General features: G+C 48.5%; 1 long non-coding RNA gene across 1 annotated transcript; it reads left to right on the plus strand.

Annotated features, from left to right (window-relative positions):
- The first annotated feature begins 974 nt into the window (after nucleotides 1-974).
- LOC140652329 (uncharacterized) lies at nucleotides 975-8,911 on the plus strand. Its single transcript, XR_012042737.1, has 3 exons — nucleotides 975-1,079; nucleotides 1,752-1,849; nucleotides 8,791-8,911. It is a non-coding gene; the product is annotated as an uncharacterized lncRNA (long non-coding RNA).
- The last annotated feature ends 2,233 nt before the right edge of the window (nucleotides 8,912-11,144 follow it).

The following is an 11,144-nucleotide window of genomic DNA, read 5'->3' on the forward strand; positions in this document are numbered from 1 at the left end:
GGCAGGGAGCTTGTTAGCCATCAGCTCTGTCTAATCTCGGTCCCAGTAGCATCAGCGTGAGTTTTGTCATTGATTTAGCGGGAGCTCAAGGAAAACAGCAGTGTTCAGAAGATCCCGTCCTTTTGCTGGGGTCTGAAAAATTCTGCTTTAAGACATGATTAAAGCATTTCATAATTCTCTTTGTTGAGATTATCTTGGCTTATGCTAATAGCTGCTTTCGTTCAGAAGACATACATAGGTAACCGAGGCCTTCCCAGTGCATCTGGAATATAGTTTAAACACATAGTTTGAATTTGCATCTTTCTCGCTGTTAAAACCCTGTTTCTGGTTTTACCTGGTTCTGGAGCGTACTTAAGCTGTGCTCACCATTCAGCTACTTCATCTCCAGGATGCGTTTAAGTCCGCGCTCTGCTGCAGAGCATGTCACTTAAAGCTGTTACACACTGAATCCCAAGTGGGAGTAGGATGAGGGTTGCCACTGAAATAAATCCGTGCTTTACCGTCTCACGCCGATGTTGCACAACACTCTCTGAATGAATCCCACTCATACATCCCAAGTGATTGCGCTAAGGTTCAACACTATGATTCAACATCCACAGTCTCGTTGGTGCTGGGGAGATGCTCCACAGAATGGTAAACTCGCAGCAAAACAAGGCAGCTTGTGTTTTCTTGGGAGGAGCCAATTAATAACAAGCATTATCTTCATCTAGTGTTCCCAGCTTTAATGAAGGCTGAAAGCCTTTTGTCCCCTTGCTCAAATTTCGTCACCGCCATCCCCTGTCTCGGCTCAGCTGCGAGCCAGTCTGGAGGGAGCTCTTTGGAAAGCAGCCAGCTGGTCTGCCAGGAGATTGGATCCAGTTGCATCAGCATGGGAGCAGGAATGCTCCCGGGGCTGGCGGGACCAGTCCTGACTGGTTTTCCCAAAGCTCCTCCCGCAGGAGCTCCTGCAAGGACATCCACTTACCAAACCAAAACCTGGGTGATCCAGGGATCCTGAAAGTAGAACAGCTGTTACCTGGCAAAAGCAGGGAAGGGATTAACCGTTCCCTGGGCTCCAAGCCCGCTGACAGAGTGAAATGGTAAGTGAAACAGCACCAAAAATGCTACCAAGCTGTACTATCTTTCACCGTCACGGCTACAGAACTATCACAGACGAACATCTGCCAAAACAAGGATGAGCCAGGCCCTTCTTCAGTGGAAGATGGAATCAATTGGTCTGTGCTGATTAACAGCTGATGATACAGATAACTTTATGGAAAGCACTCTAGCCTTTCAGAGAGGGTGTCTCAAACCTACTGCTTTGTGCAGGGTTATCAACGCTCGTGACTTCACTGTGAACCTTTCCGTCAGCGATGGTGCTTCAAGGAGGAAACAGTTGTAGGTTTTGGGCTTTTCTATTAACAGTGTTTCAGTATGAAGCTTTGGAGCAGTTAAAAGTATTTTGTACACATATTCGTATACATGCACATCAAATCTAAGTATCTACAATTGCCTGGTACTGTGGAGGACTAGATGAGGCAGTCCCTTCAGGGGCCCAGTCCCTGGAGATGCTTAATGGTGTATTGCATAAAGGACTGGGTCCTGGCATGGAGGCATGGCCTGAGAACCTAAAGTTTCACATACCTATTTTGAGCAAGGTCTTTTATGGCCCCTAGGGCCAGAAGGGATGAAGTTTAGTGTATGAAGTAAATGTTGCCCTAAAGACTTTTGAAAATAGCAAGACTCACGGTATTTCCTCTCCTGATTTTCAGAGTCAACGTCACGACTGGGAGGCCCGTCTGCCACCTGTAACAGGGCTTAAGCTGGCAGCCCGAGACCATGAGTGAGAAGCCATTTTTGACCTCAGTAGGTAAGTTTCCATCTCCCATCCAGGCAGCATGGGAGCATGATATGGGCAGACATTCCAGCCCAGCTGATCTCAGGTGCTCTGAAGGAAGTAGGACAGGCAGCAGACAAACCCTCAGGCCTGCTTATGAAATATTCCTGTGCAGTAGCTCCCAAACTGGAGGTAGGGAGGCTCACAGTTACGAGGGGAGGAGGAAGCAGGGACTGGGGGGAGGCAGTTAGCGACTAATGCCACGACCTATGCAAAAAGAAGCCTGACAATTGCTTCTTCACCCCCCTGCCTTGCTAATTACTATTGGAGAAGAAGCCTGACAATTGCCTCTTCACCCCCCTACCTTGCTAATTACTATTAGAAAAGCTGTCTCCAACACAAAGCATCTGGGATGACTTCGTAGCACAGAGAACATTGATTAAACAGATGGTATCACCCACGAGCGTGGCTAAGCCGACGACCTTGTACATGTCTTGGGGAGAAACAGGATATGCCACACAAGAGAGTGCTTTGCGTTGGGTTGCTGTGCCCACACGCCTTCCGCCGTGACCTGGTGTGGCGTGTCTGCCCGGCCTCCCAGAGGACGCTCACTCGCAGCCCACAGATACGCTGCTGTGGCTCACGTGGCTAATTGCAGCTCAGAGGCCTGGCCGATGTGATTGGGGCCACCGAGTACAACGACAGGGCGCTGGGCAGGAGAGAGCCACTGGAGGTGTTTTTCTTTCCTCTGTGCTGCTCTACCAGGAAGAGTTCATCCTGCCTGGACTATAGCCTCCTGGTACCTCTCGTTCCCCCTTGCTGTAGTCTGTGTCCTGTAGGCAGTGTGGTACCACTGTGCGTGTGAATAGCTGTTCCCCACAATACACATGCCCTTCTGAGCTGTGAGTTGCAGCATGTTTCCCCAGGAACCCCAGCCCTCTGCTTTCCCTTGCTTAGGCAGCTGAGATTGGTGGTGCTTCACGCCTTCAAGCATCCTTTTCTCACCACCCTTTGTCAGATTTGTGAAACGTACTGTGCCTTCTCAGAGAATCAGCACAGCTAAGCGGGGAGTTCATCCCCAGCACGGACAAAGACCTGACAGTTGCCGGACCTCCCTGAGACTCAACTCTGTGTGCGCATTTCTAACTTCTGTGATTCCCTTGTGACCATTAAGGGCCCCATTAGTGAATTAGCGCTGCTCTGATGTCCTGACCCAACTGCAGTGTGATGGTGATGCCTCTCCTGGACCTCTTTGCTATCTCCTTCAGGCTTGCACTCTCTAAGCTCTTCCCTGCATTTTGTCCGAAGCAATGTGCTCTTGGCTATTGCTGTGAGGGGAAGGTTGGCTGGAGGTGCCTGCAAGATGCAGGCAGGTTTTGCAGTGTCTGGGGTGTTACCTCACCCTATGGAGCCTACCTTGAAGAGATTAAGCAACCAAGACCTCATCACACTAGCAACAATAGCACTATGTGACCTCCTTTCAAAGCTGTAGGAAACCAGCAACAGGGCATTGACCGTTGCCTCATGCTTCCGTCAGCCTGCACAGCTCCTCAGATGCTAATGTAATTTATAACTTCTAATGGGTAAACCAGGATTGCTCTGTCCTCTGTAAAGAATCTTAGACTGGTCAACTCTTGTTCACTGAGCCTTAAAGGTTCTTCCAACAAACCCAGAAAATACTAGGAGCACAAGAGTTAGTCTAGAGATTTCAACCCACTCTGCGCAGCCTCCGAGAAAGGTTTCTTTCCTCCTCTAGCTAGGCGTGAGGGAGACCAATTCTCCGTTAGTGAGGTGCCCTAAATACAAATCTGTTTCTTCTCCGCCTCCCAGCTGATGAGGTGTAAGCTACAGCTTACAAAGAGGGCACTGAGCCAGGCTTGGCAAGCCAGCCTCCCTTTTCATACTGGCTTCCTGATGCAATCTCACACCTACCTCCCAGTGCTGGTGCAACCAAAGTGTGGCTGCCTGGGCTCACTGCTGAGTCTAAGCCATATCAGCTACACCCATGAGCAGTTCCAGCGGTCAGAGTTGAGCCCCCTGGAGAGAGGGCCCGGTTGAAGGTCTCAGTCAAGTCAGGCCTTTCTCAGAGGTGTCTACTGCAGCCCCGTAGGATTTTTGGTGAGTCACCGGAAAACAGGAGGTGAAGAGAATTTGCCATGAGAAATGCCATGCAGTCATTCATTCCCAGCCTGCCGATGTGGGTTTGTTTCTTTCTGTGCTACCAGGACAATATGTAGACTCTCTATAACTGGTTCTCACCCATCCACTATTTCAGGATCTAGGTGTATCTACTTAGTAGCAAAAATTTATATAGGTTAATTCCCACACTCCCAATGAATGAATCATTAAGGGAACAAAGAAAGGTGCCTCCTTTAAAGTATCACTGCCACCTGCATTATGAACATACGCCCAGGTTTACCTGTGCAAATTAACCCCTTATCAGAGCAAATAAGTGACAGTCAGCTCTGGCACTGGCTGCACCTCTGACATGGACGGCAGGAGGAAACACGTTCCTGTACTTGAAAGTGGTGTGCAAAATGCAAAAGAATGCTGAAAAAGAAAACAAAACCCCATATACGATTCATTTAACTACAAAACTAGACCTGGCCAGAGGTATGTCCCATCTCTCACACCAGTTTCCAGACATGTTGAAGAGGAGCGATACCCTGCAGAAATGCTTAGCATCTGGAAGACTGAGCTGGAAAAGTGTACCTCCCACCAGGAAAGCCCGAGAACCTCCTTGCTAGTAGCTGATGAGCAGTTTGGGGGGAGCAGCTGACGGTCAAAGCCAAAGGATGCAGGGAGAGCTTCCAGGGAAAGCAAATTGTTTCTTCCTGAATGCAAGTAAGAACAGCATCCCCTTCAGCTGAGAACTGGAGATTGGCCTGAATTGCAAGGGGGAGGAAGGGGGACGAAGGGGGATGGCTGTATCTCCTGTGTGTTTTTTCCCACTTGGTTGGGTTGTCAGTATACAGTCTACAAAGAGGTGTGCCCCAAGGATGCGAAAGGAGATAAGCCACTGAGCTGTATTAGCACATGAAAGAAAAAACAGTGGGAGCTTCCAAAGGATGGCAGAGGTTCAAAACCTGCTCACAGAAGCACATAGTTGTGGATGATTACTGCAGCACACTCCTCCAGCTGGAGGTGTGGCAGCATAGCGTGAGATGAGAACGTAGCAGAAAGTGAGTAATGCCAGTGCCATTCTTAGTAAGGAATCCTATTTTTAGTACGGATTGGCTTGGAATATAAATGGCTTTAAAATCAAAGAGCCAGTGAAAGGAGAACTCCAGTGAAAGGTGCTGACTGCAAAGATGAAAGTACAGCCTCCCTCTGAAGATGACCCCGAGACACAGTGGCAGAAACCAAACAGTGTAGGCTCTTTGGCCCAGCGCTCTGTGCTTGCGCTGTCCCACTCCCCTTTCTTTCAGGCACCGTTAGAGGCAGGATCCTGGACTTTTCTTTTGGTCCCTGCACTCTGCAAGCACCCAGTGAAGTGCTGTGCAGCCAGGGACTCCTCTTCATCCAGCGGGGGAGATAGAGGCACGACAAGACATCAGGCAGCAGACCTACGCAAAAGGTGGATTGGTGTCTTTGTGTTGTATCTAGCTTGCCTCCAAAGGAAGACAGACAGAAATCCCATCTTTTGTTTCCATCAGTGAATTAAATATGGAGAGGAAGCACTGCGGTGAAATTTTCCAACGCACCCAACGGGTTCAGTCACCTGATACCTGCTGAGTTGCTGGCACTGAAGCGAAGATAGTGCCTAATTCCTTTTGCATCCCAAGCTACTTAGAAAATTAAGTCATGCAGGAACAGTGACCAGTGCTACTATCAAATGATTGCAGTGCTTGGATCATTGTAAGCAAATTATTATCCTTTGGGTCTCGTGTGTTTCACAGGTTGGCTAGTTCTGGCGGGGGCGACAGGACATTTGCCAACACGTGTTGTGTTATGACAGCTGCAGTCTTTGTGGGGCCCTGCTTACTCAAGCCAGGAAAGAGACTGAGAGGAGTGCTGCAAAAGTTTCTTTCTTTCTCTGGGAGGAGAGGATTGCCTTGGAAAGGCTGTGGCATATCCTGTTTCCTGTGGGTGATGGCTGGAAGGGGTCAGCTACCTGTATTGATCCAGCAACAGTCACAGCTGAGGCTTTTGAATTGTTATTACTATGCAAATACTGTCTATGTGGAAAGGAATGCCACCGCATGCGTTGCTGAAGTGCAATGCCATTAGTCAGGGCTGTGCCGGAGGTAGTTGGGTCAAACAGCCGTTCCCATCCCAAGCTGTTCTCAACACAGCTGTTAAAAGCCAACTCCAGCAAGCTCCGCTTTCCCATGCTGCCCCTGTGTGCCTTGCACTCTGGAGCCCTTCTTCCTGCTCCCTCCATCGCTTCCCCAGTGCTGGAGCAGATGGTCCAAAGCCTGGGAGCCCATATTTGCCTGAAGTGTGTCTTCAGAGGAGGAACAGAGATTTCAAAATACTCAAAGTTGCTGCTGATTTGAGACCAACTCCCATGTTTGTAGCATACCGTACAGGCACAGTGAGTAACGGCCTCTGCTAGTCCCTCTGGGGTACCCTGGGTCTCCGCAGCGCAGCAAAAGCGAGACATCTCCAAATGCGCTGCGTAGGCGTCCATAGACTCTCTGCAACTGTGGCGGGATCCCAGGTTAACCAGAGCTTTGAGGTGGCTTTGCCTAGGCCTTCTCTGTATCACCAGCTCTCCAAAGACCAAGAAGGCTTTAAAACTCCAAAGCCGGTTCGATTAGAACATAAACTAGAATAATTAACTTGTTGAGTAGAACAAAAAGTACAAAGGGCAGGTTGAAAATAAGAGCTGTTATTGGCAATAACGCCTCCCCCCCTACGCACGGACACCTTCTGTCCTTGCAGGGGCTTGCTTTCTGCCAACTCAGTGGCTCTGCATTGCAGTAAGCTGCATGGTCCCTTCTGCCCCACAGGAAAAGCAAAGCCTCTCTTTCTTATCTTTGGGGTCTAGCTGTGAGACCAGTCCTCTGGGCAGTCTGCCTTTTTTAAAGAGCATAGCACCCAATGAGAGCCAAATAAATAAAACAGATACTGTCTCTCACTGTGACTCAGAAATGGGTAGTCTGGCTGGCGGTCTGTACATGTGTTGCAGACATGGCTGTGATTTCTGGAGATCTAATGCCCTGAGTCATCTGTAGGACATCTAGAAATCCTGGGCAAATGTCCAGAGGCCTCACATTCTACCTGGACACTGTTTCCCAGCAGAAAAGGAGGAATAAACTAGGGAAACCCTGGTAATTTGTGGGACCTACTGTATCCTGCACGCAGACCTGCCCTGCCCAGTGCTCTGGCTGTCACTTTGTCTCAGTTAATAGACACGGAGGTGACTTTGCCCTTCTGGTTCTTCCTAGTCTTTCCATATAAATAGCAAAACAGAAACTCTCTCTCCACTGTCATGAGACAGTCTCACGTCTGAGATCCAGGGCACCTTTCGGAATGGACTTTGCTTTAAGAGCAGCTGTTTGGATGTTGAAGGTAGAGGGATCTAAGAGGTGATTGAGAACCGCTTTGGAAAGCCTGTGGTGGAGAGGGAATGGCTTGGGGGCTTCTTGTTTGGTTTTTTCTTTGCTGTACAGTATTAGAGGTACCATTTGGGATTTCTCTCCTTTTCTAATTGGTGGGACATGGAGCAAAATTAGGAAGTTTAGTCTGATGTGGTACTTACCAACTTGTGGCTGGGCAGTGAGGAACCGTAGCCTGACTGAGACCACGTGATCAGGAACTTGTTCCTACATGCATAAACTGTATGTGGCTATTGCCATTGCTTTTTCATTGACCTCTGCCCTTAGACGGAGGGAACTCCTCAGAGTGAGGGCTCTCTTTAGGAGTTTGCAAAATGGCAACCGTCACTGTCAACAACGGGATGCTTTGCTCTGGTCTTTGCTGGTCTCCCTTGCCTGCCTGCTGCGAGCCCTGTACTGAGTACGGCCAATGTGATGTGCAGCACACGGGTTAGCAGCGAGGACCTGGAGTGACCTCCCTGCTGCTAACACGTGCAGTTGCAGGAGATACTAAAGTTCACGTGAGAAGGTTCAGGTATGCGAAACAATGGGTGTGATCTGAAGGTTTGTGTGTTTGTTTTAGAGGTAAAGAAACACAGTTTAGTACTTCAAGTGCTCTCCTTTGATTAACATATAATCTTACATGGGGAGACTCTGCAGGGGAAATTCTGCCCTAGGATCAGCAAACAGGGTTACTGGTAAAGCGCCTAGCTGCTAATCGCTGACCGTGATTACAGGTGGGAGGTATTTCAGGGAGCATACTGCTTTGCTTTCTTCTGATCAGAATGGCTGTCTAGCAGATCTGTGAAATTAGTCCAGGAAGAAAGAAATGTTGCAGAAAGGTCTGATTTCACCCTTTTTGATCCAAAAGTTTTTTATCTATTCTAAAAATGATCATTTAATTTTTACCAAAAAATATTTTTTTTCATTTCTTGTAAAATGAAGAAATCACTCAAAGAAACAGAATGTTTTGTTCTGAGTAGAAGATGACATTTTGTTTGACCTGGAGTTTTGTCTTTGGGTGTGTTTTCATTTGGGTGAGAACGCAGGGGAATATCCACTGTGAGGTGAGAGTTCTCCAGGCTGGCCAGTGGGGACAGAACACAAAATATGTATGTGCAGGTACCTACCCGCTCATTCACTCGGTGCTGCACATGACTTGAAGATATCTTTGTTTACAGTAAGGTGACCTGGGTGTATGGCTTTGTCCTCGCTGCTTATCCACCCAAACACACCTCGAAGTAAAACGCAAGTGACTATAAATAGTTTGGGATCCTTTAAGACAAAATACAGGTGCAGCGTAACCACATTGTTTGGTCCAAGTTTCATGGATGACAGAAGAAGTCCTACTGAAATCTATGGTTAATTTTCAAAAGCCTGGAGCACACCCTGAAGTCGCTAACTGTGGTGTTTTCCCACTGATCTCGACAGGGCAGAGTTGGGCCCATGCTGAAGACTTTTGAAAATGCTGCTCTGCAATTGTGGATCTGGTCCCGTCGCCTCTTGCGAACTCAGGAATGTTTCACCACTGCAAGAGACAGCAAGGACTGGCAGCTCTACTTGTCTCCAGCCTAAGCGTTTAACAGATACCGGTTAGTAACTAAATATACAGTGTTCTTGCTGCAAAGGCCAAAGCTCTTAATAACAAGTATTGTCGAAGATTTATGCAGTTCTTTTTCTCTGTTGGGGAGGCAGGAAAGTACAGGTAGGTAACTGCACGCGTGTTGGAGCAGTTTGGGTTTACCTGGGCAGTTTGCGGTATACTGAGTCCTGATGTTCGTTTGGTCTTTGTTTCCCCCGTGATTGTGTCTGTGTGCAAATCCCTGGGGTTTTCTTAAGGGATACTCCAGGAATGAGGTGAGTGAGAGGAGCAAGCCCTGCTGGGAGGACAGAAGCAGGATACAAATGGGCTCTTGGTTTCGGTAGGAGACAGCGAAGAACTGCTGTGAGTGTGGGTGTGGAGGAAATATGTCAAGACTCTGAGCCAGGGCTGGATGGCACTGAAAAGCAGGGAAAGCAGGAATAGACTTGGTAGGGTCTTGGTGAAGCCACCTGACAAGTACATCTGAGGTGGAGCAGTAACAAGTACTGTAAGGCCAGCCCACAGAAAAGGAATATGGTAGTGGAGAGGTGGAGACTAAAGAGCTGGGCAGAGTCAGGAATGATACCTCTGCATGTGAGCGCAAGGCTGCTCTGGTGCTGAGGGCAGATGATTTCAGTCCCATAAGTTGTGCTTTTGTGCTGGCTTAAACATGGAGAAACGGGAAAACGGTGCTTTGTGCACCAGCAAGTTCCACTTGGAGATGCCAAAGCATTTAGTTTCTGCTGGACTAATCTGGATGTGGCAGTGTTGCTGCAGTGCTGCCTGACCTCCGTCTGCTCTAAGGGGTGAGCTATGGAGCCAGGCCGTGTTTCTTAGAGTGCTGCAGCCAGACAGCTGCAAGTGGTCTGAATGTCCTGCAAAAAGGGGATCAATAGGCACTGTGACAGCCCAGCTGCAGGTTGAAATAAGCCCAGCTTTGGTCCTGGTCGAGCGAACCATTTGATTTGGCTCAAACCAGCCCCAAACACATATTCTGGGGATATTAACATTTTGTGAGGCAGTGAAGGAATTGCTTGGCTTCCTTTTTTCCCTCCCTCCCTTGCCCATTTACAGGAGGAGGTATTACTCAGCAGAAAGGAATGAGGAAAGTGCAAGACATTAGCTCCTGATACAAATGGCAGGGCTTATCCTATAGAAAGGCTCATGCTCTTCTATCAAGGTGGTTGTGTGGGTCTTGGGAGAACAGGACATGTTAATAATCATGGCTTGGGCTGGGCAAAGAATGAGCTCTGAAATCCCTAGCCCCTTTCTCCATGAATGGGAAGAACCTGACATTTTTCAGAAAGGACTGAAAAGTCTTGTGAAGTGAGGGGCCAGTCAGAATACGAGCAACGGAGCAGGCAGGCCATGTATTCTTGTTTTAATGCAGGCATGTGTACAGGAGGTGGGCTTGGCCTCACTGGAACTTATCCAAGGTGTGCACAGTACCCATTGCTTCTGAAGGCTAACTCTCAAGTTGCACACAAGTCACCATACATTTTTTGTTGAGGTTTTACTTCTGCACTGGCCAAGGACTCTGCATTTGTCCAGGTTTGGGGTTTTTTTCTCTTTCTGAATCTGAAATCTGTCTGCAAAGGAATTAAGCAGTAGTACACGTGTATCTCGGTACGCATGCATGCACTCTCCCACACATGTATGCAGACATGACTCATCCGTGTCGCAGGCTGAACCCAGTTAAGGAAAGACCCTGTGTGCACCATAACGACCTGGACGCTTTCTTGCCCTGTAATGGTTCAGTTCTTCTGCAGAGATGCTCGGGCTTGCTTACAGAGAGAGACAGCAGGGAGGTGCTACGCCCCTAGGATGCCAGTCTTCCTGCATGCTTGGGACTGGCTGGCCTCGCCCCTCCAGAACAGCCCCCCCAGAAACCACGCAGAGCTGTTGCTAGCTGGAGCTGGAGCAAGCAAAGTCAGAAACAGGTCCCTTGGTTCCTTTATCCCGGCTTTACCGAGATATTTCAGGCATGCATGATATAATGACAGTATGCTGCAGCCCAAAGGTGTGGTGGAAAATCTGGTTAAGCATGCTGGCTGAGCTGCTCCGTGGATCCTCAGCTGGGACATGCTGTAAGGCACAGCTCAGCACTGTTAGCACAAGAAAGACAAGAGCTGCTTCTCTCTCACTTCAGCCTGAAGAAACCGCATTTTTCCATTTTTATTTTTTCCATCAGTTCCTCACATAA

The sequence above is a fragment of the Ciconia boyciana genome, chromosome 5 (assembly GCF_034638445.1).
Source record: "Ciconia boyciana chromosome 5, ASM3463844v1, whole genome shotgun sequence".
NCBI classification, from domain to species: Eukaryota; Metazoa; Chordata; class Aves; order Ciconiiformes; family Ciconiidae; genus Ciconia; species Ciconia boyciana.